Source organism: Camelus bactrianus, chromosome 3, assembly GCF_048773025.1.
Source record: "Camelus bactrianus isolate YW-2024 breed Bactrian camel chromosome 3, ASM4877302v1, whole genome shotgun sequence".
Lineage (NCBI taxonomy): Eukaryota > Metazoa > Chordata > Mammalia > Artiodactyla > Camelidae > Camelus > Camelus bactrianus.
This window is the reverse complement of record NC_133541.1, coordinates 36509782-36533521: the sequence shown is the minus strand read 5'-3', so window position 1 is coordinate 36533521 and position 23740 is coordinate 36509782. Positions and strand designations below refer to the sequence as shown.

The 23740-nt window shown below is 37.1% G+C and overlaps 1 protein-coding gene across 1 annotated transcript in view; it reads left to right on the top strand.

Moving 5' to 3' along the window:
* Positions 1–23740, top strand: part of ARL15 (ARF like GTPase 15) — a 372934-nt gene that overhangs the window by 200298 nt on the left and 148896 nt on the right. The gene's annotated exons all lie outside the window — the stretch shown is intronic.

Below are 23740 nucleotides of genomic sequence, written 5' to 3'. Positions count from 1 at the left end.
CTGTGTAGAAACCTCACTGAGACTACACTGAAAACACATCTGCACTTAAGGATGCAGATGTTTTAAAATGTATGTGAATGTGTGTCCATATGAAGTTGATGTTTAAAAATAATCTGGTTTTATAGCAGACTCTTGAAGTTCATCAGGATAGATTCTAAACTTCCGTTCAATAGAGGAGTCACTTAAATACTGTGGAACATTGATACTTAAGAGAGCAAAGAGTAAAGTCATTTTTGTACATTTCCAGAAATCACATTCATATTTCAAAAGAGATTTGATACCCCCAGTCAGTCTTTTGAGGGGTAGAGGATGTGTAAGAAGCACGTTGTACCAGAGACCTTCACACACACCTTCTGCCTTTGGCTAATGAGACTCAGAACAACCACTAATGTCAATTCTTGCTCTTTTTTAGGGAAAGATGGCCATCAAATATAGAGTTGCTGAATGTGTGCCAAAGCGTGTGGCAGGGGAGTCAGGAGACCCCGCCATTGCAGTCTTCCCCTGGGGTAAATGTTGTCCAGGTTTTTCAGTTCATGGTGGCCCAGGCTTGGGGTGCTGGGTTGGTTTTAATCTGGAGAACACCGGGGCCCAAGCATTTGGCTCAATGCCAGGATGTCTTTCATGTTTGAGTTGAGTGAGGGAGAATTCACCTTAGAACAGAGCAAAGTCCCTAGACCAGACTTCTGTGATCTCTCCACGTTCAACAATAGACACCATTCTCAGTGATGCCCAAGAATTCAATTCCATGTCCTTTTCAGCACTAAAAGGGCTGCATCTTTAACATCAAAGCATGGCTTTGTGTTTGTCCACTGCTCATCCTTTGTGAATACTTCCTTTATATGTCTGCATTTATATAAATATATATGTGCATTGGGTATAATTATGAAGCAAGAAGACTTAAAAAAAAAATTACCCCCAGTGTGTCTGAATATTGTCCCCTTCTAAGGACAGAGACTTTTAAAATTTATGATGTATTGTGTTGCAGGAAAAAATGATAACAATTGAAATGGTAAAACTTGGATTTTATTTTCCTGTTTAAAATGTCTAGATTTGAATATTCATGTTATTACACAATTTAACAGAATAAAGGTCAACCTACAGATCGTCTGGGTTGGGGTTTTGTCTGAGACCTGGTAAGAGATGTCTCTGGAGGCCAGTCCAGAAAGGGAGAGGAAAATCCGCTGTGGCCTGGTGCCTTAGCGACCTTCAGACTAGAGGTCAGGGGACAGCATGGAGATATGACCCTTTTAAGGAATAATGCGAAGACAGAGAGGTCAATATTCTGTATATCCCAGTTACTATGAGAGGCTGTGTGATTTCAGGAGTGCTTCCTTCCCTTCATGGAATTGGGCTTCTGGCTTCTGGCATATGAGCCATACAAGAAAACCTTTGTATGTGTTTTCTCTTTTAAAAAACTATTCCTGCTTGATCACCTACTTAATTACGAATTTGTCTCAGTACTGTGAGTGTTTGTTTCATCCATCCATTCATTATTCAATTCAACGTGTATGTATTGAGCACCTGCTTACGTAGTCCAGGCAATTAAATTTACTCTTTAGAACCAAACATCTTCATTGCTGAAAGTATTGATAAGAATATGCCAAGGATTCTAAAGCCAAATGCCAAAAGAATTCCAGGTAGGTTTGAGGCATCATTTGGAATACATAAATAGCATAAAGCTTCACAAGGAGATGCCTCTTGTGTGTCAGTTTTAGCCGTAAAAGTTCTGGGGTAAACATGTATTGATTCCATAGTCTAGTGTTACTTAGAAAGTCTCAGTGGTCTGTCCATTAGCCACATGGAAGTAGCTGGAGGCAGGGGAGGGAGAGGAATGTACGGAAATGTATCTGACTTGGGATGTCTCGTTTTCCAGAATCCCTGCCAAGGGCTGGCAAGCCCAGAAAGGCAGAGGCTGGCACAGTTCCCTGCCACTCTCCGCCCTCCGTGGCATTCCCCGTCCGACGCCTGTTCTAGGCGTGACCCGGCTTCCCTAGCTAATGCCTGGGTCCAGCAGGGCCCACTGCATTTTTTTTGTTGTTGTTGTTGTTTCCTCATCTCTTCATCTCAAGTCTTATCCTGCCATTAAGTTAAAGAAATGCTCCAAAGGCCTGTGCCAAATGGTGTCTGCCCTTCTCTATGGCACACACCCAACTGTCAGTTGACAGGTGGACACACCACCTGGGGAACAGTTAACTTCCCGCACCAGATGGAGTTTTACTTGTCCAGGAGAAGGCCCACAACTGGGTTACTAGAACAGATGCTCTGCAGACAGTCTCTGGATCTCAGCTTTCTGCATCCTCCCTGTGCTCCACCTTCCCTCACTGCACGTGAGATGAGAGTGGAGCTCTGGAGTGTTAGAGATTTCCCAACTGAAAATCTCTCTCCTAATCTGCTGTTTGAGGAACAGTCTCCAACTCTTCAAATTTTAAGAAAGTCTCTAAAAACAGAGATGTAGAAGTATGGAATTTGAATAACGACCTTAAAAAACATAGGTTATGAAAACATTTATGTTAGCATTTGCCAAAATGTTGCTTGGCTAATGCTGGGAATGTTGACACTTGAACTGACTTTTTCACCTCTCAATAGCACAATTCGGGTTTCAATCTATTTATGGTAAATGGTCATACATAAAAGTAGTACCTTCCAGGTTTCCAAAGTGGGGAAGGAAAAATTTCCTCTGTGGTCTGATACATTTCCTTGTTGTATTGCAAATAACTGAAGAAATGTGAAAGTGGATTCCTCTCATTTCCAAACCAGTACTTTAAAAATTTTAGAGGAAATTTAATCTAGTGAGACTTGTTTTTTCAAATAAAAAACCCAATGTTTTTAGTTCTGTCTTTCAACCATAAACCCATCTGCATTATGACAAATGACTCATCAGTTTTAGAAAAAGGAGTTTGAATGTGCCATCTTGTTATAGCCTCTTGCAGTTGTGTTGCTAACATGTCTTGCAGGATTATACTTCATATGAAAGTGGGGATCAGATGCTGATTTATTTTTTAAATCAGCATCTCAAGGATTTTGTAATTACCCTCCTTTTTTCTCCTTGCTTCCTTCTGTCCATCCTTCCATCCTTCTTTCCTTCCTTACTTTATTTTGAAGTCTATTTTTAAAAATGTAAAAACAGAACATATATGTTTAAATAGTATTATAACAAATGCCAGTATCCCCAGTGCACACATTAAAGAATAGACCACCACGAGTGCCTTACTCATCTCTGTGCCTCTGATTTGCATGTGTCCCCCTCCCTCCCCACCCAGAAATAATCACTGTCTTGAATTTTGTATTGCCTATTCCCTATTTCCTTGCATTTTTTTTAGACTTCTACCACTTATACATGCGTCTCTAAATAATTTATTGTGTAGTGGTATGCCTATTTTGGATTTTCTGTAGATTGAAAACCATATTATTAAACATATTCTATGATTCTCTAGTTTTGTTCATGATCATATTTTGAGGTGCAGCTATGTTTACCTCTGAGACTGAGGTTCATTCCTCTTCATTGCTATGTAATATTCCATCGTGTGAGTATATCACTGTTTATCCATTCTACTGTTGATGGATATTTTCCATTGCTGTTTCCATTATTTGAATATTACAAAAATCACTGCTATGAACATTTCTGAATATGATGTATACATATGAACATTTCATAATAATGTATATCTAAGAATGTAAAGATTTTTAAGGTACATGCATATTCAATATTATTAGATATTACCAAGATTTTTTCCAGAGTAGATAAAAATCCCCTTTGGTCCATATCCCTGTCAGTATATGGAATTACCTGGCTTTTTACATTTTGCCAATCTTTGTGCATTATCAACATTTTCTAACTGATTGTTGCTGTTTAAATACAAGAAATTTACATTTGTGTATTTTTGTAGCTGGCAAACATGCTAGACTGTTAATCCTTCAGATTTGTCTATATATTCTGATTTTTCTGCATGCGTTAATTTCATCAGCAAATAAGTTTGCTTCTTCCTTCCTTTTTTTTTTTAATTGAAATACAGTCAATTACAATGTGTCAATTTCTGGTGTACAGCATAATGTCCCAGTCATCCACACATATACATATATTTGTTTTCTTTTTTTATTAAAGATTATTACAAGTTATTGAACATAGTTCCTGTGCTATACAGAATATTTCTACCTTTCTGTGTCTTATTTTTGTTCCATTTTCATGTCTTCCTGCACTGACTCGGGACTGCAAGACAATTTTAAATAGTATCTGTCTTTTGTTTGTTTGTTTGTTTGCCGGGGGTAGTTTACTTATATTACTTATATTTATATTTACTTATATTAAGTTTACTTATTTATTTATTAGAGGAGGTACTGGGGATTGAACCCAGGACCTTGTGCATGCTAAGTATGCGCTCTACCACTTGAGCTGTATCCTTCCCCCCAGGACAATTTTAAATAAGATTGTTGACAGCAAGTGTTCTTGTCTCCTTCTGGCTTATAAAGAGGTGGCTTTGAAACATTTCTTCAAGTCTGCTATTTGCTGCAGGCAATTTATTTATTTATACATTTATTTAGAAAGATGACTTTAATCTAATAAAAGATGAAGGGTATTCTTGTAAAAGATGTCCTTTCCTATTGTGAAATAGTTTTTATGATGAATAGATGTAGAAATTTATCAAATGCTTTTTTCATAATAATTGGGAAGACAGTGTGATTTTTTCCCCTATTAATGGTAACCTATTAATGTGGTAAATTACCTAAATATATTATTTAATATTTAATCACACTTGCATAGTTAGATGTGATGGCCACAGAAGAAATGTCAGAAGTTCTCTACTCTTAATTAACTCAGTCTAATTGAAGAGACAAAACATGATTAAAGAAAAGTTAATAGATGCCAGAAGGGTATATTGTAATTATTTGCCACATTAATGGGGCTTTGAGTTCAGTTGGCAAAACCATTATGGGCTACAGTGGGCTGAGCCAGCTTCCCGGAGGGGATCCTGGGGGCCGAAGTTGGAAGAACGGCTATTGAATTTTTATGACACTTTGAATAGCATTACTTTGTTTTACCCAAATTACATACCTGATTTTTGAGATTTTTAACACTAATTTCAAGTAATAGTTCATGTGGGGTCACTACTACTTAGTGAGATTGCATTTTATCTGACAAAACCACCCTTAAGATCATCTCTGTTCCCAACAAATATTTTGCTGCTACCCAGTTTTTAGGTCATTAGTTCCATCCTGAATTTGCTGCCACAAAATAAACTTCATAGATATTTGGAGTTTTTTTTCCCTTAATAAACTATTTGAGTCTCAGGGCTGATTGGAAAAGAGGATTAATTAAGGACAGTTTGATTAAACACACAGTTGTAAGGCACTTACAGTATGAAAAGGACTCCACTAGGATCCTGTGTAAAAAACTAATCATACTTGCCCTCAGAAAGCTTTGAACTGTCTACCAGGAAGCTTAAAATTCAGTGAGTTTGTGCAGGTGTCCTTGAACATGAAGTAATTAAGATATTCTCTCTCTCTCTCTCTCTCTCTCTCTCTTTTTTTCTTTCTCATTGCTAATGGTTTTTGCCTCGGTGGTTTCAAGAGAGTTACTCTACCTCTAAACAGGCTGAGAAAATAATTTTCATGCTGGGTAATGAGGCAGGGACTAGAAGAGGCTTACTTTTCAATGGCCAAAATAGGTTTTTTTTTATTATTTTGTTTCACAGTTCTCTTTGTACACACATCTTTGTTTCTTATTTAACAGAGTCCAGGTTTTTCTCTTACAACTCTTTACATTTTCTGCCATTTTCACCACGTATACCTACCCCAGTTTTGACAATCCCATAAGACCTCTTCAGTCAGTGCTGCTTCCTTCCTGTTCTTTTTGCCGAAATTTATTCATATCCTTCTCCTGACATTTCCTCAGTTTTAGAATGAGTTGTTTTCTTCTCTTGGTCTTTTTGTGTTTTGCTCTATTATGTATACTCACTCTTTATCACCTTTCCACGTGCTTTCTGGAAACAGCTCTATTAGCTGGCAGTGTATCTGCCATATTGACATGAACATTTCAGTGGATGGTGCCTGGGATGCATCCTATTTCTGTAACTGTACAGTCAACCAGCTAATATCCAAAATACAGTATCATGATTGTACTTACTAATATTGAAGCCATTTAATTGCATCCCTGGTGGCTGTAGGTATAACAGTGTGTCTGGCTTCCTCTCTTGTTGGCTTTGTAAATGGGGTAAAAACCAATAGAAATGAGTCACGTGTTTAAATCTTAGTAGACTGGAATATTTATGGTAAATGCAGTTGTGCCCTGGTATCACTGCCATTCCTTGTAGCTGTCCAAGTCAGAGGTGCTACTTCCTAAAAGTGGAGAATTCAGAGAATCCAACTGCAACATACTTTTGGTTTTTGCTCTTAATGAAATCTGGGATGACAGACGACTAAAGTAACGTAATATGGTGTTGTTCAGAAGCTACGAGGTGTAGCCTCAAGTTGTCAATAGCAACATCTAAGGTACCATCAGACATCTTTCTTCTGCCTACCCCAGTTTTCAAATGAAAAGAATCTATTTGTCCAGCCTCAAGCAAAATTTGATGAAGCTATAAAAATTATTTGACTCTAAAACCTGCATTGACTTTGCACAGATAAATTCCTCATCCTTCCCTTATATGTTCATGTTTTGTCCTACTGGTTCCAAATCAAGTCATCTGCTACAGGAACCTGATTCTCATTTTTGTGAAAAGCGAACTCAAAGCCCAGAAAAATGAAGGCATTTATCATTAGACTTGATTTTTTTCTTCACCCATCCTGATTTTTGTTCTGACTTTAGTGGACCAGTGTATATTTTTATGGCCAGTTAGCATACATGTTTCATGGAATATTAAGGTTAACTAGTGATAAGTAGTGGGGTTGGGGGCGGAGATATTCTTCACTTCCCCATCCTGTCTGGAGAAGTTATAAAACACACTGCAGTCAGAGTCAACAATCATCAATCACTTCAGGAAATCTCTTCAACTGAAAGCCTGATGAAATTTATATTTGGTGAGTGTGCACATTTAAGCCACTACAAAATACACATGCATGAATTACACTTGTTTAATAGCTCCTTCATTGCCTGTATGTCTTGATGGCTCTCCCAGGTTATGAAACACCTCCCTAAAGCTCTTATGAGCAGGGTGTGGCTATTTGCATTCACAGAACTTTAGAACTAAAGAACCATAGAGGGGATTTTTGTTTCAAGCCTGTAACTTCCAAAGCAATAATGTGTCCAAGCGTTCATTAGACCTGACCCAGATTAGTCTGAAGGGTCCAGATGATAAGGCTTCTGTGTGGTACCCAGAGCCTCAGGCCACTCAGGGGTGAGGACTGTTATTTGTAAGCTTGCCTACCCTGAGACACATTAGCCTCTTCTCTTTTCTTCAAAGTCATGGTTACCGTCACTAGCACTGACCATTCTCCTAGTGGAAACCTTTCAAAGAGAATAGAGACAACTAGAAATGTTCCAAAGGCCAAGGACATCTTCATTGTGTATCTTGGAGTACAAGTTAGAAAATGTTGGTCTGATAAATTCTGCAGCAATTTGCATGTGAATAGCTGATGGGAATTTTAAAATATTTTATATGCAATTGCCAAATATTTTAAACCAATACTAATCAAATTATTTGTAGTAAAGGACCGATTCCCACCACCCCCTCCCCAATCCAAAATCGACCAGTACTTTTGATCTATGTGTTCAGTGTGATGAGACCACTGATCATGTATTTGGAAGTGACAACCATGTCAGATTCCTTCAAAAATTACTCAGTGCTTATTCTCTCTTTCTGTGCTTGTTATGCCTGCAGACTGGTCTTATCCTCAGATTATACTTTAAATAGCATCGCTTTCAACTATAGCAGAGGATGAGGAAATGATATCAATAGGAGTTAAATAATGGAATAGTAGATAGGGTAAAGAGAATTAAAAGACTGGTTAAATATTATTAATTAAAACCAAAGTAATTCTGTTATGTGTTTTGACCGCTGATAGTTTACTAAGCACTCTGAAGATCAAGTGTTAAAACTATCCATTCTTTTCTGCTGTTCCTATATTCTATCGTGAGTAGACAAGGTAGGAGTGGCGTATCATTTCACCCAAAGTGAGTGAATTCAGCCTTGCCCAAAGGGTAGTATCCAAGGTATATTTGTTCTATAATTTCAATGAAGTAGTTTCTCAGATTTCATGGTTGTTTTTATTAAAATCTGTGTTATACATTCACTAGACATTAGCCAGAGCAGTAACATGTGAACCATAAAACAGCCTCACTAAGAATTCTTGAATATGACCTCTCCCACCCAATCATTTTCAAATCATGTTTGTCCCTTTAGCAGCTTCCAAGATCATGTTTTTCAACTCCCTTTACACTCTAAAAATGTACTTGGATGAGTGAAATCAGTTGCAGCTCTCTTAGCCAGAACATGGTGCCACACCCTTGGCAGGTAGGCAATGTTGTTTTCATGTGTTTGCAAAATTACTGAGTATTACCTCTTTGTCCTCCAGAGAGCACTGAGCCCTACTCCCTCAGCTTACAGTGCAGGAAGGCCACCAACAGATACAGCTCTGGGGGGAAATGGCAATGTCAGGGTTCCCCCCAACTTCGTACATGCAGGGTTCCTAAAAAAAGCAATAAGAGGGAGGGTGTTGGTGGGATGGAAGGGTGGACACAGTGATTGTTCTTTCTGCTGCACTTTTCTCTTCCAAAAAAAAAAAAAAAAAGATACATTTAAATAGGCTACTTGAAGTTACAGCCTCTGGATCTTTTCCAAAGAAAGTTAACACCACTCACTGTAGTGGCCCCATAACTATCCTACTCCTCCACCCCTCTGGGAGTCTCCAGATCGCTAAGATTAGATGAGCCCAAGAATAGTCTTACCCCACCCAACCACTCTATCAGCAGACATCTGTGGATTGAGATTCAGCTCCCACTCTGAAACATTATGGTGTCCTGAAAGGCCTCTGAGACCCCTTGCGGGTTTGGTCAGGTTCACTCACTACAGCTAATGGTACAGGAGCATTCCAAGGGCCTGCAGTGCCCTTCACTCCTAGCCTGGCCGATTTCCAGTGGTCCTCCTTGGAAGACTTACTGATTCTCGGAAGGAGATGTGACTCCTACTGAAGACTGGGGGGCTCAGCCCCTTGGTTCCCCTAGTACTCTGGCTCCGGGAGGAACACTAGCAGTGTGGGGATTACTATCCCACATCCATCACTGAGTCCTCTTATCTGTAGGATTAATTCCCACAGACCCCACCCGACTGCATTAAACTGTAGCATGTGTTTAATAAGTCTTTGCTGAATAAGGAATGACTGACCAGAGTGATAAACCTCATCTAAAGTATTGTTGCCCTTAAAACAGACAAAAAAAAAACGAAACAAAAAAACTCCCCTACTAAATAGTTCTCAAAAATTGTTAGCTATTTTGCAGAAGTCAGAGTTCTATATAACTGTAGTCATATATGACAATTCTAATCAATGATTTATTTTGGGAAGTTATTGAGCTAGAAGTTTGGCAACTCAGAGATCCAGTGTTTGCCATATACCTATTAATAGACTGAATACATTTCTAAAACCTTGTAAATCAGGAGAAATGATATTTCCCCTTTAATCTTAGCTAAAATTGAAGGTATTTTCTCATTGAAAAACTTTTGACCTGAAGCAGCAATGTGTGTCACACTTTAATATATCCAGATTGATTTCATTGTCAGTGTCCATCTGAAGCACATTTAATTCTTGCATAACCACTGCTGCAATAAGTTAGTCAGATGAGTGCTCAATCCCCATAGCATGGAATATTTGAAAAAAGCATTTAAAAATTCAAGTATGCCATTGAATCCATTCTAGTTGCATTAGGACTTCTCCCTAGTTCTGTGAATCTTAACTATTTAAGTGGCCACGGTGGCACCATTGATTTGCTACTCGAACACCCAGCAAAATCATGAGCCTTTCTCCGTTCTTTCTTCTTTTTTAATGGGAAGGCATCTCTCATGAAATACAGTTCTTTGAGTTGCTCTCTTGACAGTAGAAAGACAGCTTGGTTATTTCTTCCTCGATAAATCAAGTCTCATTGTCAAATACAACTACTGAGGAAAAAGAAATGCACTGTGTGAAATGCTGAATTCTAGACATATCACATTTGCTTATATTGTCTCCTTTGTACTTCCTTCAGGTATTTTCACTTTCAGATGTGAAGGGATTTAGGTCTTCATCGGTCTCTTAAAGCTTTTCCCATATTTTTAAGAAAAGTTGCCACTCACCCAAAGTCAGAAACAAAATGGCGGAATAACTTTGAATCTAGGTATATATCCAGTCTAAGTGAAGAATTCCTATTCTTTAGTAACTATTAAGATACTGTTTTAATGAAAAGGTTTGATGAGATTTGCCTATTATAGAAAAACGGTATTTGCACATGGTATTTTTCTCTCTCTAAATATTGGAAATATTTAAATAAGGAAGAACTAGGCGGCAACTGAAGCCTCAGCTTCCTTCTCTGTGCATTAAAGGTACAAGAGCCCTGTACTCTCAAACAAGAGGAAAATATAGAAGAGGAGCTTTTGCCGGGGCTGCCTTCTTCCTGTCTCAGCTGAGAGTAGTTGAGTAGATGATGTTTCTTTAGTATATCAATGGGAGACAGAATATATTCCACTTGGAACAGCAACTGCAGGGAGAAGAGATGCTTTTTTCATTATGACGCAAAAAATTTTTATGAGGATGTTTTTCCTTCCCAGTATGAGTGTCTGTACGTAGATGTGTATGTGTTTGTGGTTTTTGAACAGCTGTAGCTTATCCATATTGCTCATCACCTTACAGTAGTTAAATTCTAACGTCATCTTGTAGGGGAAAAAAATCATAACGCCTGAAAATTCCCTTTGAAAATCTTTTAGGATTTTCATACAGTTTTTTCATATTCAGCATTGGAGCATTTTCCTGTTTCTTTCATTATGTGCAAGATGCAGTCATTGATTTGCATTCAGGAGTCAGGTTGAATAAGAAATACTCAGCTTTACAGATTAGAATCACAGTGGGTGGAGACATTCACACCGCAAGAAGCCCTGGAGAACTGGTATCTGTTGAGGGGAATCGAGTCTTCCTTCTTCAGAACATAAATATATCAGTGGAATGGTTGTCAGGGACTATTCCCGTTCTTTCTTTCTCAAATTGTATATGTTTGTGATACAGCCGCATCGTACCAGTTGCTCTCTGACTCCTCAGTGGAACACATGCAGAAGCAGTTCTTTTAAACACTAAATATGTTTAACTGCCCTTTTTTTTTTAAGTTTAAAAATTTCAAACTAAATCTAGGTAGAAATCACAAAAGAACCAATAACTAAACAAAGTAGACTTCATATAATACATACACTTCATGGATGAAATAGGATCTATATTTTTTGACTTAAGCTATGGACTGAATTATGTCCCCTCGAAATCCATACCCCGAATCCCTAATCTAATGTGACTGTATTTTAAGAGGTATTTAATGTTACGGGAAGTCATAAGGGTGGGAGGTCCCCTAATCCAATGTATTAGGTGGCCTTTTAAGAAGGGGAAGAGGGCTCTCCCCTAACATCCCCACAGCCCTGCGAGAGTGTAACAAGAAGGTAGCCTTTTACAAGCCAGGAAGAAAGCCTTCCCCAGAAGGTGACACCTTGATTTTGGGCTTCCCATCTTCCAGAGCTGTGAGAAATAAATTCCCGTTGTTTAGGCCACCCAGTCACTGTGGTATTTTGTTGTGGCAGCCCATACAGACTAAAACAATTCATAAACTTGAAAAATGTAAAGCTTTCAAGTTGCCATCTTACTCCACTCAGTGAGAAGAGAGCTGTTCCATCTTCACTGCTCCTGCATGACATTTAAAGGACATGGTGCTTCTGCAGCACTCAGCTGCTCTAATGAATGAAATTCTCAGGAGTTTTTTTTTACTCCCTGTTTGATATTTATATTTTACAAATTTTGAACTATTTTGAACATGAATATTTATTTGAAAGTATTATTTAAATACTTGATTTTAACATGTTTCCACTGTTATTTCGGGTGAAGTGAAGGAATCAAAAACTTCAGGCCTCTTTTTTTTGAGGGGCTGGTTGGTGAGGACATGAGTGAAGCAAAAATGATTTTATAGCCATGTCTAAATGCCTACTTAAAAAATCACTGATAGGCTGAAATTGTCCACCTCCAAAGGCAGATTTGAAGAATCATACATAAAAATGAAACGCTTGATTAAGTAACATGAGTGCAGTGCCCTCTGTACCGGGTGCTGAGTACACAGCAGGGTGCAGAGCACTGCCGGGTGCACAGGGCACTGCTAAGTGACTTCTGTGCTTAGCGATGATGGCTTTGTTTCCTTCTTTTCTCCCTTACGCTGTCTACCTCAACCTCATCTCCGTGAAATATTTAAACACTTTTAATCTTCACGAATATTTTTGTAGAGAGTACCTAAACCTGTCTCAACTGTAGAGTTCCTATGTCCTCTATTTTATTAAAAATAATGACACCTTCCTAGATGTATTCGGTGATTCCAAGACACCTAATACAGGACCTTGCTCATAGAAGGTTGTTTCTTAAGAGATTAAAAAACTATACATTTTAACATTGATTTTATTTGAATTTTTGGTGTTCTAACACATTTTACATCACTGTCTATACCTTTTGCCACAGATTATCTATCTACCTCATTCATTTAGAAAGAACATCTAGAAGAAGAGATTTTTGTACATTTGTTTCTCTCCTCATCAGGATCGCTGAATTTTCCTACATTTAAAAATGAAAGGAGAGGTTATTCAAAATGAGTTTCAGACAGTGTTGATATTTTGTAGGTTTGCAAGTGAAAAGAATAATTTTCAGGGAATGGAATTTTGCATTAACACTTAATACTGGGACTGATTTTCTTGTTCCTTGATTCTTTTTCAAGATTCATTTTCTTTCAGCTCTTTCTTCTGTGGTTATTGGGTTGGATGGTTTTGGTTCTGTTCAACAATGGATGCTTTGAGTAATGAACTTCAATGCATAATTATCCAGTGAAATCATAGTGAAGTGACGAGATGACAAAAAGCCAACTTATTTTCAGGAACTAAAAATAATGCCAGAATATAGGCAAGAACCCATTCTCAAATATTCCAGCATCTGACTTTAACCTGATCATTTTACATGTTTATATAAAGCGTTATTCAAAATTATGAATTTTGAAATACTACTTACTATTCAGCTTTAAATATCATTACTTTTTAAGAAGTATTAAATTTCATATTTTAGTTAAATCCTCAAACTACTGAGTTCTTCTGCATTAAGTAAGGTATTGATAGCAGTTCATTTAAAAATGTCCCTCCTTTGTCACTTTAGTTGAGATACTTTACAATACCACTTGAGCATAATAAAAAGTTTTCATTGTGAGGCTGATTTTCATACTTACTCTGATGATGTGTTAGCTTATAATCATTTTTCTTTATGATTTAATATTTTACATTTGTTGAGGTGTTATTGGTAATTACGATGCTCGTTCTAATTGTGTTGTTTCAGAAACACGCATCAGTCTTACTTCAGTGAGAGTAGTCACTCCAACTATGGGTGTTGGGGACGTCAGTAATTTTGGCGGAAACTTCTCATCTTGTGAGGAAGTGACAGGAGGAGAGGTGAATATTTATGGTGGGCCAATGCTTTTAAAGCTATTTACGGAATCCTAGTATACCTTCTTATATGTATCTAAGTAGAAGTTTTAAATAAAACTCATTCCTGAAGGAGAGTCACTGAGCTTCAAGTGTATGTCATTTGGTGATTTGAAGGTTTCATGTGTTTCTGTTGATGTTCTTTCTTTACTTATGTTGTTGGCCAGTGAATTACATACAGTGAATTCAGCCATTTTGCTGCCTGGCTTCTTAAGTATTTTAAACTTTACTGTTCGTCACATCAGCCTGGGGAGTAAGCACTATATATATTCTAAGGAAAGCTTTTCTGAGGATTTTGAGTTGGTCGTGATGTATTTGATGTTTAGCAGCAAGTTGGGCTCAAGAGAAAAACTCAACAATTTGGTCATTAGGAATAACTCACTGTGCTTGCCTTTTTTTGTATTAACTGTAAGAGAGCATTAAAAATAATGGGCAATAAAATTAAATTCAAAAGAATCTTATGTGGGCAGTCCCTTTAAGTATGGTAAATGCTATTGTTTCAAAGAAATAATTAGTTCAGAGTTTTAGATTGTTTGTAATCAAATTAGCATAATTCAAGAAAGACACTGTCATTATGTGTTTTCCCCATAATGCTTTATTTATTACATGTTTTGAAAGGAATGGTTTCTCAGATTCCAGAATCTGTCATAATGTTCGCAAATGCATTGCAAAATATCTCTTGAAGTATAGCTAAAAATCTGAGGTCAAGATTGACCTCTCTATCCACCCCTCTCCCACCTTGCTTTTGGGTAGACACCTCACATCTTTGCCTTGTAACAAGACAGGAAACAGTAAACCTCACCTGGTTTGAGGTTTACAATTTAAAACAGAATCTTGGAACGGAGTCTAAAGGTATTTACCTGTTATCAGGACTTACTGCTTTTTCAGTTGTTTTTTACAGACCCCAAGACATTATAAGAACGTTTAGGGTAAAGATTTGGATATTTTCTCCCTTGAAACAGTGAGTCTTCCCCACGTAATGTCTGATGTAGGACACTAAATTCCTTTAGACCTTTTTAATACTTCATGCCTAATAGTTTGGAAGGTAGGTTGCTTTACTGTGAGTTCGTTACATTTACTCAGTTTCTGAGTTCATTTTTCTAGGGAATACTTCCATAAAGCAGGCAGCCACCACTCCAGTCTGTCTTCAGTGACTGACCTTTGAAAAGCTGAATGATCTATCTACGGGGATGAATTTCTCTTTGGGCCTGATAGGCTGCTTTTTAAGTTGCTTTTATGAAGCTGCGTTTTCCGTGTTATTTTCAAAATATTCCTACAACATCCTTTTTTTCCATTCAGTAGCAGACATCCTTCAACAGCACAGTTTGAGAAAACTTCACTTTATTCTTTGCATTCCATCTAAAAGAAGGTCAGAGTTTGAAGAACTCAAATAACTGAATGACAACAAATTAACAGGCATAAGAAAAGTTGGTCAGTACTCTTGATTTCTCCCTATTGAGTTTGTATTTGTGATAATGAAGCATAACTGAATATCTTTGGGGTTACCTTGAAATATCCGTAATAGCGTAGAGTATGTTATCTTGGGGGAAGCTAATAAGGAGCACACAGCTTCTGAATGGAAGAGTCTTGCTAAGATGCATATTAGATGGCACGGAATTGGTCTAGGGGTTGGCTTCTTCATGAGCAGGGGAAGCTTTTCAGGAGTAACAGTGATGTCTGCCTCCATGATTGTTTTCTGCATTGTCTAGGGGATTCACAAAAGACCACTCCTGCTTTGGACCCAATTAACTCTCTGAATTTTATTAGTTTGTTCAAGTTCATCTTTTAAGTGTTGCAGTTACATCCCTCGAGCATCTATTAGAACTTACCACCTTTTAACAAAGATGTCAACTAAAAATGTAATGTTTTGGCCTTGGGAAGATGATTTTTACAAGATTCTATTTGATTGTGGTTTAATCTGTAGTGAGGATCACTTTCTCAAAGCTAGTTTATATGTGTTCTTCACCACTGTTTCAAAGAGTTTATCACAAAGGCTTTAAGTTTAACATTTATCATGATAGACATTAATAATTTTCATCACATTACCTTCTGCAGCACCCTGATTTCTTCATTTGCTATTGAGTATTGGCCAGGCACTGTGCATGGTGTTTATTTAATCCTCATACAAACCCTGTAGTGTGTGTGTGTAGTAATACACAACACACACATACACACTTATCCAGGTACATCATTTATTATGAATAGATGTCAGAAAATTAATGTAACATATTAAAAGACAAACTGCAGAGTCAGTATACAAATCCAAGTCTGCTTGATTCCAAATCTTTTGTTCTTACCTGATTCGTATTCTTCATTTTACCACATTTTATACGATACTCAAATTTTTACCTGACATTAGGCTTGTAATTCAACTTAAATACAAGGTTAAATAATTACAACTTTAAAGCTCCACATAAAATATATTGTAGTTTATTTAAAAGTAAGTATATCTTATTAACCCCAACACTGTTTTGTGCTAACTTCTGTTTGTTTTCTCATTTTGGCTGTCTTGTGACTACTTAAATGTCCAGTATAGAAGATCAAAAAAAAAAAAAAGTATTAGTTAAAATCTCATATAATTCCATATGAAGTTTTCCTGTCTACTTGGACATGGACATATCAGTTTCCTCGGGTTCCTTGTTTGGCTAGTGACAATAACAGAATCTTAAGGTTAAAAGAATCTCATATTTATTCTCCCTCACTTGGCAAAGATCATGAACATTGATTTTTACCATCTAAATTATAAATTCTCTTAATAACTTTGGGCCAGGAGACGTTCATTTGAGAGCAACATGGTTGTATGGGAACCCATGGCTTTTCTTGTTCTTCTGTATTCAGTGCTAAGAATCATTCTCTCAAGTCTGGTTTGGGTTTTTCTAAAATCTTGCTAGAGCTTCGAATCTTCTGGTACTTAGAACTCTGCTTAACTTACCAGATCCACTTAATTTATATTTCTAGACCTTTTGTATCCCCCTGAGACATAAAACCCCTGGGGGTATTAGGAATAAGAGACTAAAATATCATGGATGCTTTGTGAAGATTGCTACCTTTCAGACATTGGGTAGTGAGTATGGACAAATAGACTCATTTAGTTTAACATTCTTTTTACCTTTTTTCTGCTTATGCATACCTTTTATTTGAGCATTATTGTACAAGGTGTAACTTTAAAATAAAGCTGTATAGTAAACAGAAAAGATCAAAATTAAGAAGGAAATGGATTTACTGTATACCTCTAATATCATTAAATTAAAATCCCTTTGAATTAGTGAAGAATGGAAACTGACAACTCTGAAAACTTGTGCCTTTTCTTAATAAGAGAGCAATTTGTCTCTTATCCATCCACTTGGAGAAAGACATTTAACCTCACTAGATTTTAATAATCTGATGCGTCAAACTTTACAAAAGCAGAAAAGCAGGTACAAATTAAAAGTTAACAAAGTGTCTTTTCCTACTTGGATCCTTATCTGCCTTATTCTCCTCCCCTCTTCTTAGTTATTTTTAAGCTTTCTCTAATTTACAGCAGTCTGTGGTTTATGAACTGTATTGTTCCCAGCCTATCACTTTGAGGAGAAAAGGAATAATAATGATCATAGCTAACATTTTTGAATATTCATTAATGGTTAGGCAGTTAATTCTCACTACCACACAGTGAGGTGTGGGTACCATCCTCCTCGTCATTCTACAGATTAGGCTAGCTTGTAAGCAGTGGACCTGGTATTTGAATACCAATCTATATGATTTAGAGGCATAAGATCCGCCCCCCCATACGATTTGAGAACATTATGATCTAGATCTGGCATCTAAGAAAGATGCTCATCAACGGTGAAATTGCCAAATTAGTGAGCGAGAGGAGAGGCTGACACAGAGTGTGAATATTCCGATTATCACCCTATGAATAAAATAGTTCCACCCTGTTTTTCTGTGTCTGCTGCCAGCACAAATGAGACTGGAAGGCAGCACCTGCGATGATAGGGCCCCACCCAGACTCCACGCTCTATCTTGGCATTCCTGCTGAAGCTGTTAAGAAGCCTGGAATGTTTGGAGAAGTAGTGATCAGCATAGTAGTCAAGACCCGTGCTGTGCGTACCTGGACTGCTGCGTTCCCACCTGCCTGATACTCACACATCGGTCGTCAAGTTTCTTGTTACTGCTAGTTTGATCCACCTTCGCGTCTCTTGGCTTTTCTTTTAATCATGGGGGCTGGAAGTAGGAAAACATTTCTTTAGGGTTTAAATGATGTCAGTAATTGGCAGTAGGAAAAAGGAAAATTAATCTGAGATGATCACAGAGTCATTGGTCTTTTCCTTTTATAAGTAGACGCCATCAGACTTTTTCCATTTGCTTTACCCAGATTGTTACATTGTTTACTCCTCTGCGTCAGGGCCAGCCATATTTTTATATGAAAGTGTTTTTCAACCAACTTCCACAGTAAAATGTTAATACTCTTACTTGAGTTCTGGATTTTAGTATATCCCACAAAACATGAGTTTGCTTCAGAATTTGAGTCCTCTTGTATATGTGGTGAGAAGTTCAAAATTACCCCTTATTTATACAGCCTTTGGCAGTTTGGGCAATGTGTTTTGTCACCTGTTTGCTGTCTCATGAAGAGTTGGAAAGTTTATGAAGAAATAGAAAATATGACTTTGAGCCCTTGACATTTTAAAATAAATGTACATATTGTTAGTGACAGATTGCTAAACTTGGCTTTAGACATTTAGCTATGTTTCTTGCCAAAAGTAATCCAGATGTGCATAATTTACCCGGCTGCCATATGTGCACTGACATGTCTTTCTATAATCAACTGTCTGTTCAGTATGGTTACAGTTAAATGTTCTTTTTTATCAACAGTCTTTTGAAATAGCAGTGACTTGATAACTTATTTTAAATTTAACAACTTCTCAAAAAGTAATGCACATCCAGTTTGGCTTTAAACCTAAGTGACCAGACATGTTGAGTATCTAGAAAAGACATTGGCAATCCAAATTCTCTGGGGCCCTATGTATTTCAAGGAGAAAAATCTAGGATACCAACTTCAGTGTGTGATTACATTTTGCTGAGTTTTTTAGGACTGTGGAGTGGAAGGTACATGTACCCAATTAAATATCAAAACAACAAACAACGAGCAATGTTTCTAATGAAGTAATTTGTTTGGGAAATGTAGTGGGAAAAGGAAATCTTGATACAGGATGAAATAAATATGTGGAAAGAGGACATTTCAATTTATTTTGCTAACTCATTGTCTTCTGTGCTACATGTGGGCCACGTTTGTGACTTTCACATGGGTTATGGAGCTGGACTGATTGCCAAGCCTTCTCTTTTTGTTGAAGAAAGGTGTTATTTTCTTGAGAAATTTTGGAAAATGTGTGCATGATAGGAAATATTACTTCTCTCCTGCCATTTTTAAGTTGATATTTAAATGTCAGTGTGGAGAAATTTAGACCCCATAGCAAGCGCATTCCTTAATGATTATACTATCCGTGAGAGATAGTTACCTTGAAGCCATGTCCTTGTCATTTGTACTCAGTGACACTGAGCCACTATCAAGTCTAGACAGGGGTGTTGTCAACCATGTGTGTCCTTGTTTGTGTTTGTCCACAGCTGCAATTAGGTTTTTCACACGGGCCCCATCTGTGGAGGCTGTTTGCACAGTGACCTTGGCCAGTTCGAAATCTGTTCAACCAAGCCCGTGTGTATAGAGAACTCAAAGGACAGATGGTAGGACCGATGATGGAGAACTGTTTTATTAGTGATTGTGACTGATAGTAACCACCTACCCCATCCACAGTATGATTTAAAAAGACATACCCTGCAGCCTATTACAGTAAAACAAAAACTGGGTCAGTGTCAGTGTGAATGTCCCAACAGAGATAAGAGTGATGCAGCGGGCGGTCTGGGCGGGGGACCTGTTCTTTATTTTTGTAGCCAGTGTGGAGCTCTTCCTTTTTAATCAGCTATCACTTTCTCTGACACGGTCCAGCAGGAGATTCTGAACACACAGTGCACCAAAAAGGCAGAGGGGTCTATAGGAATTCCAGGCTTCTACTTGAATGCTGTAGCTTGTGTCTGGCTTTGAAAACAGTCTGCATTTGAAAGAAACCAATCTGAGTTAGACTGAACTGTACTGTTCTTTACCTTGCTTAAGCTTATTTGTCAATTGGCAATCTTCCGTGAATGATTGGCAGCTCTTCTTTACAAATGTGAGAAGTTCAAGTTATATCTTCTCCAAGCTGCCAATTTTTTTTTATGATTAAATATTTATTTATTAGTATATCTAAAGATACAGTTTTTTAATAGACATGCACACACTTATTATCACACAGTTACATTTTACAGGGCGAACTGTTTTTACTGTCATTGTCATTATTAATCACCACTGTCTATATTTGTTTGGCTTTTCCTCATTCATTTTTTTTTCCTCGTTCATTTTGAATTAATAAAAGTTTCCCAAACCACTAGATTTATCCAAATATAGATAACTTAATTTTTTTTCACTTTCAGTAATTTTTTAAATGTCATGTTATATCAAAGAGGGCCGTGATTCTTTAAAAAAAACTATATGTTAGTGTAGCATTTTGAAAATAACAGTAATGACAACAGCAATTACTGGAAACACTTATTAAGACGTGTCTTGTGCTAGTACTGGCCTGAGTTACATGATTTACATTTTGTCTACTAACAACTAGAGAAAATGAACACCATTACTGGCCTGCCTTTATAGATGAGGGTACCAAAGTCAGACAGCTAGAAAATGGCAGATGTCCCTACAATAAGATGGCACGATCCTGAAAAACTTTTCCATATTTTTTGTATTTGGGAAATTGCAATTAAGATAAATATGCCTCAGAATCTCTTGTCTGCTTTGTTTAGGTTAAAGCCCCGGTCTGACAAATTTACTGCCTATTACAGGATTTATGTTACATGGCTTACCTGTTGAAATCACTCTGTAGCATTGGGACCAGTGATGTATAGTCATTCTTTCTTCCAACAACTTATAAATAAATTAGAGATATAGAAACAGATAAAAGATACAGTTCGTCCCTGCGAGAAATTCACTTAGAATGGGCTCAAATGGTCATAGTTGGTTTTTCATAAGTATTAGATGAATTGACTTTATAGACACTGTTTCTAAGGTGCATGCTAATTGTCCGTATCAGTTTCTTGAATTGTATTTTTGTCTGTCAGTGTCAATAAAATAGAACACACTGACTGCATCTTACCTTGCTTAGCATCTAAAATTTCTTGCTTTGTTTTAATTCATATACTTCTTTCCCCACACTCTACCTCCACTCCCATTTTCTCTGAAGTTTGATGAACTAGGAAGAAGACAGTTTAGAGTGAGAGGTCCTCAGTTTGGATCTTAGCTTTCCCACTTTTTTAACTTTAGTGGAAGAGATGGGTATACAAACAAATATACCAGCAAGTGATAAGTATGATAGAGGTGTTATGTGTCACATGTGGTAAGAACTTCGAGGTGAGTAATAAGTTTTGGTGAGTGAATGAAGGCATGAATAAAACTTAAGAAAGGGAACTGAAATATGTAAGACTTCTTATCAGGAGGTTCGACACAGCCCTGGCTAGCACATGGAGTGATTTGTTAAATGTTCATTCGTTCACATATTGAGTCCTACTATATGGTAGACAATGCGATTTATTGGAGATAACAAAGACCATGGTTATTGCTCAAGGAAAACATTGAATCGTTCACTGCTTCAAATAAATAAGAGCGCTTGAGTTTTCTCTAGTTGAATGATGTAGTACAGACATTTGATAGACTGTGATTAGACCTACCTTATAGCATCAATAAACCTATTTAAATGGGTACTTCCTTTGGATATATGTATTTTAAAAATCTCCTTTTGATGTCAGTAAACTAAGAAAGAGTTGAGTCTATAAGCAGCTTGCATCTAGATACAGTCTCTTTCATGCCTGCAAGCAAGACATACATGCCTACTTTTGTGAAACCTTCAATCAGATAATCTGCTAGTACAAGTTGTTTAGGTCACAAAATGAGTAGTCTTTAAACAGATTTTGTACAAGTATATGTTGTATGCTTCCATTTTTCATTACAGTGATGTAGATATTAAGAAAATTGTCAGTAAAAATATCTTTTCTCATCTCTTCCTAAAATGCAGTGTAAATAGCAGCGTATATTGTCAATCTCAGTAATAATAACACCCATGAAGTACTACTAGCTCAGAAGAGTGAGGAAAATATTTTGATGTTTAGCAAATGCTATCCCAACAGTGCAGGGAATGCCAGTTTCCCTTTAGATGTTGAATCAGTCATTCCAACTGCAAGTAGTGATTGAGCAAACAGGGCCACATTTTCATCTCTAAGTAGTTTATATCTATCCTTCATGGATGTAGTTTGCAGTAAATCTAAGAAATATTTAAAAGGAATTTGTTTAATAGACTCTATTCTAACACCCAGCACCCATCCCCCATGTGTATAATAACCTTCTGTGTTGGTGATTACAATGTAGCTTCTGTGTTATTGTTTTTTTGGTAATAGTTTTTTTTGTATTTGAAAAAAAATGTACATTGTAAAACCATATAACAAAAATGTGAAAGTGGAGTAGAAGCAAATTTCTAATCCCACTTCCCTAATGTAAGGTTTCTCAATCTCTGTACTATTGACATTGGGGCTGGATAATTTGTTGTTTGGGGTTGTTTTGTACATTGTAGGATGTTTAGAATCATCCCTATGGCAACCCCTGAACTGTGACAACTGAAAATATCTCCCAACATTGTCATATGTCCCCTAGAGGGTAAAATTGCCTCTTTTCCATTTGAGAATTGCCGTAATATGAAGCTATTATCAATCAGAGTGCTCCCTCTCAGTCTTCTTTCACATATACATATATATATGTGTGTGTGTGTGTGTGTGTGTGTGTAGGTATTTTTATAGAACTGTAATATGTGTACATAGTGCCATATTCTGATTTTTTATCATATAACATCTGAGCATTTTCTACTGTTAACTAAGTATCAAAATTACCACTTTTTAATTAGCCCCCATTGAAATTTTTATGAATACTGTGGCAGTTGACATCTTTGTGCATATACTTTGTCTACTTTAAATTTTACTTTTAAAATGTGCACTGTGTTGCTGTTAATTCTGTTCTTACTTTATCTGTTGGCATTGGGGACTTAGGCTCAGGTAAAAGGGAAGCAGAATGACTCAATTCCTGGGCGATAAGGCATTACCCAAATTATCTATAACTTCTAAAGGAGAAGGTGACATTATAAGGATAGAGGGTTTACACATGCTGCACGGTGCCTTTGGGGCCCCCCTTGCTCATGGGGGCCCCTCTCCCCATCATGTGCTTCTAGTTCCATGTGACCTCTGACAGGAGGAAACATCCAGGCCTTAGAATCAGACAGGCATGGACTCATTCCTGCTCTGAACACTACTAGCTTTTTAATTGAGAGCAGTATATACTCTGAAACCTTCTCCTCATCTGTAAAAAGAGAGAAACTACAGCCTGTTATACAGATCTATTGTGCAGAATGAGCACTCAATAACCGATGGTTAGAAGTAGTAATAATAGTAATAATGGGCTTAATTTCCTTCTTGATCTAAGCAGGCACTGTTCAAATATAATGCAGACCACAAATGTGAGTCACATATGTAATTTAAATTCTCTAGTAGCCACATTAAAATCAATAAAAGGATCGGTGAAATTAATTTTAATATTGGATTTTAGTTAATTCAGTATTTCCAAATATTATAATTTCTACATATAATCAGTATTAAAAAATTGCTAATTAGATATTTTCATTCTAAGTCTTTGGAATGTGATACACATTTTGCACTACCAGCCCAGCTCATTTTGAACCAGCCACATTTCAGGTGCTCAACAGTCAGATGTAACTAGTGGCTACCATATTGGATAGGACAGCTCTAAGTAATACATGAAAGATGCCAGGCTAACATGTGTGCATTAATAGCAAATAAATTATTATTAAACATGATGGGAATGTGTCCCCTAAAGATGAAATAGTTTTTTATCCTCAACTTTCCCCCCTTTTTTAAAATAGCAGGAGAGAAAAGTATTAAACGCCTGTATTTTACATTGA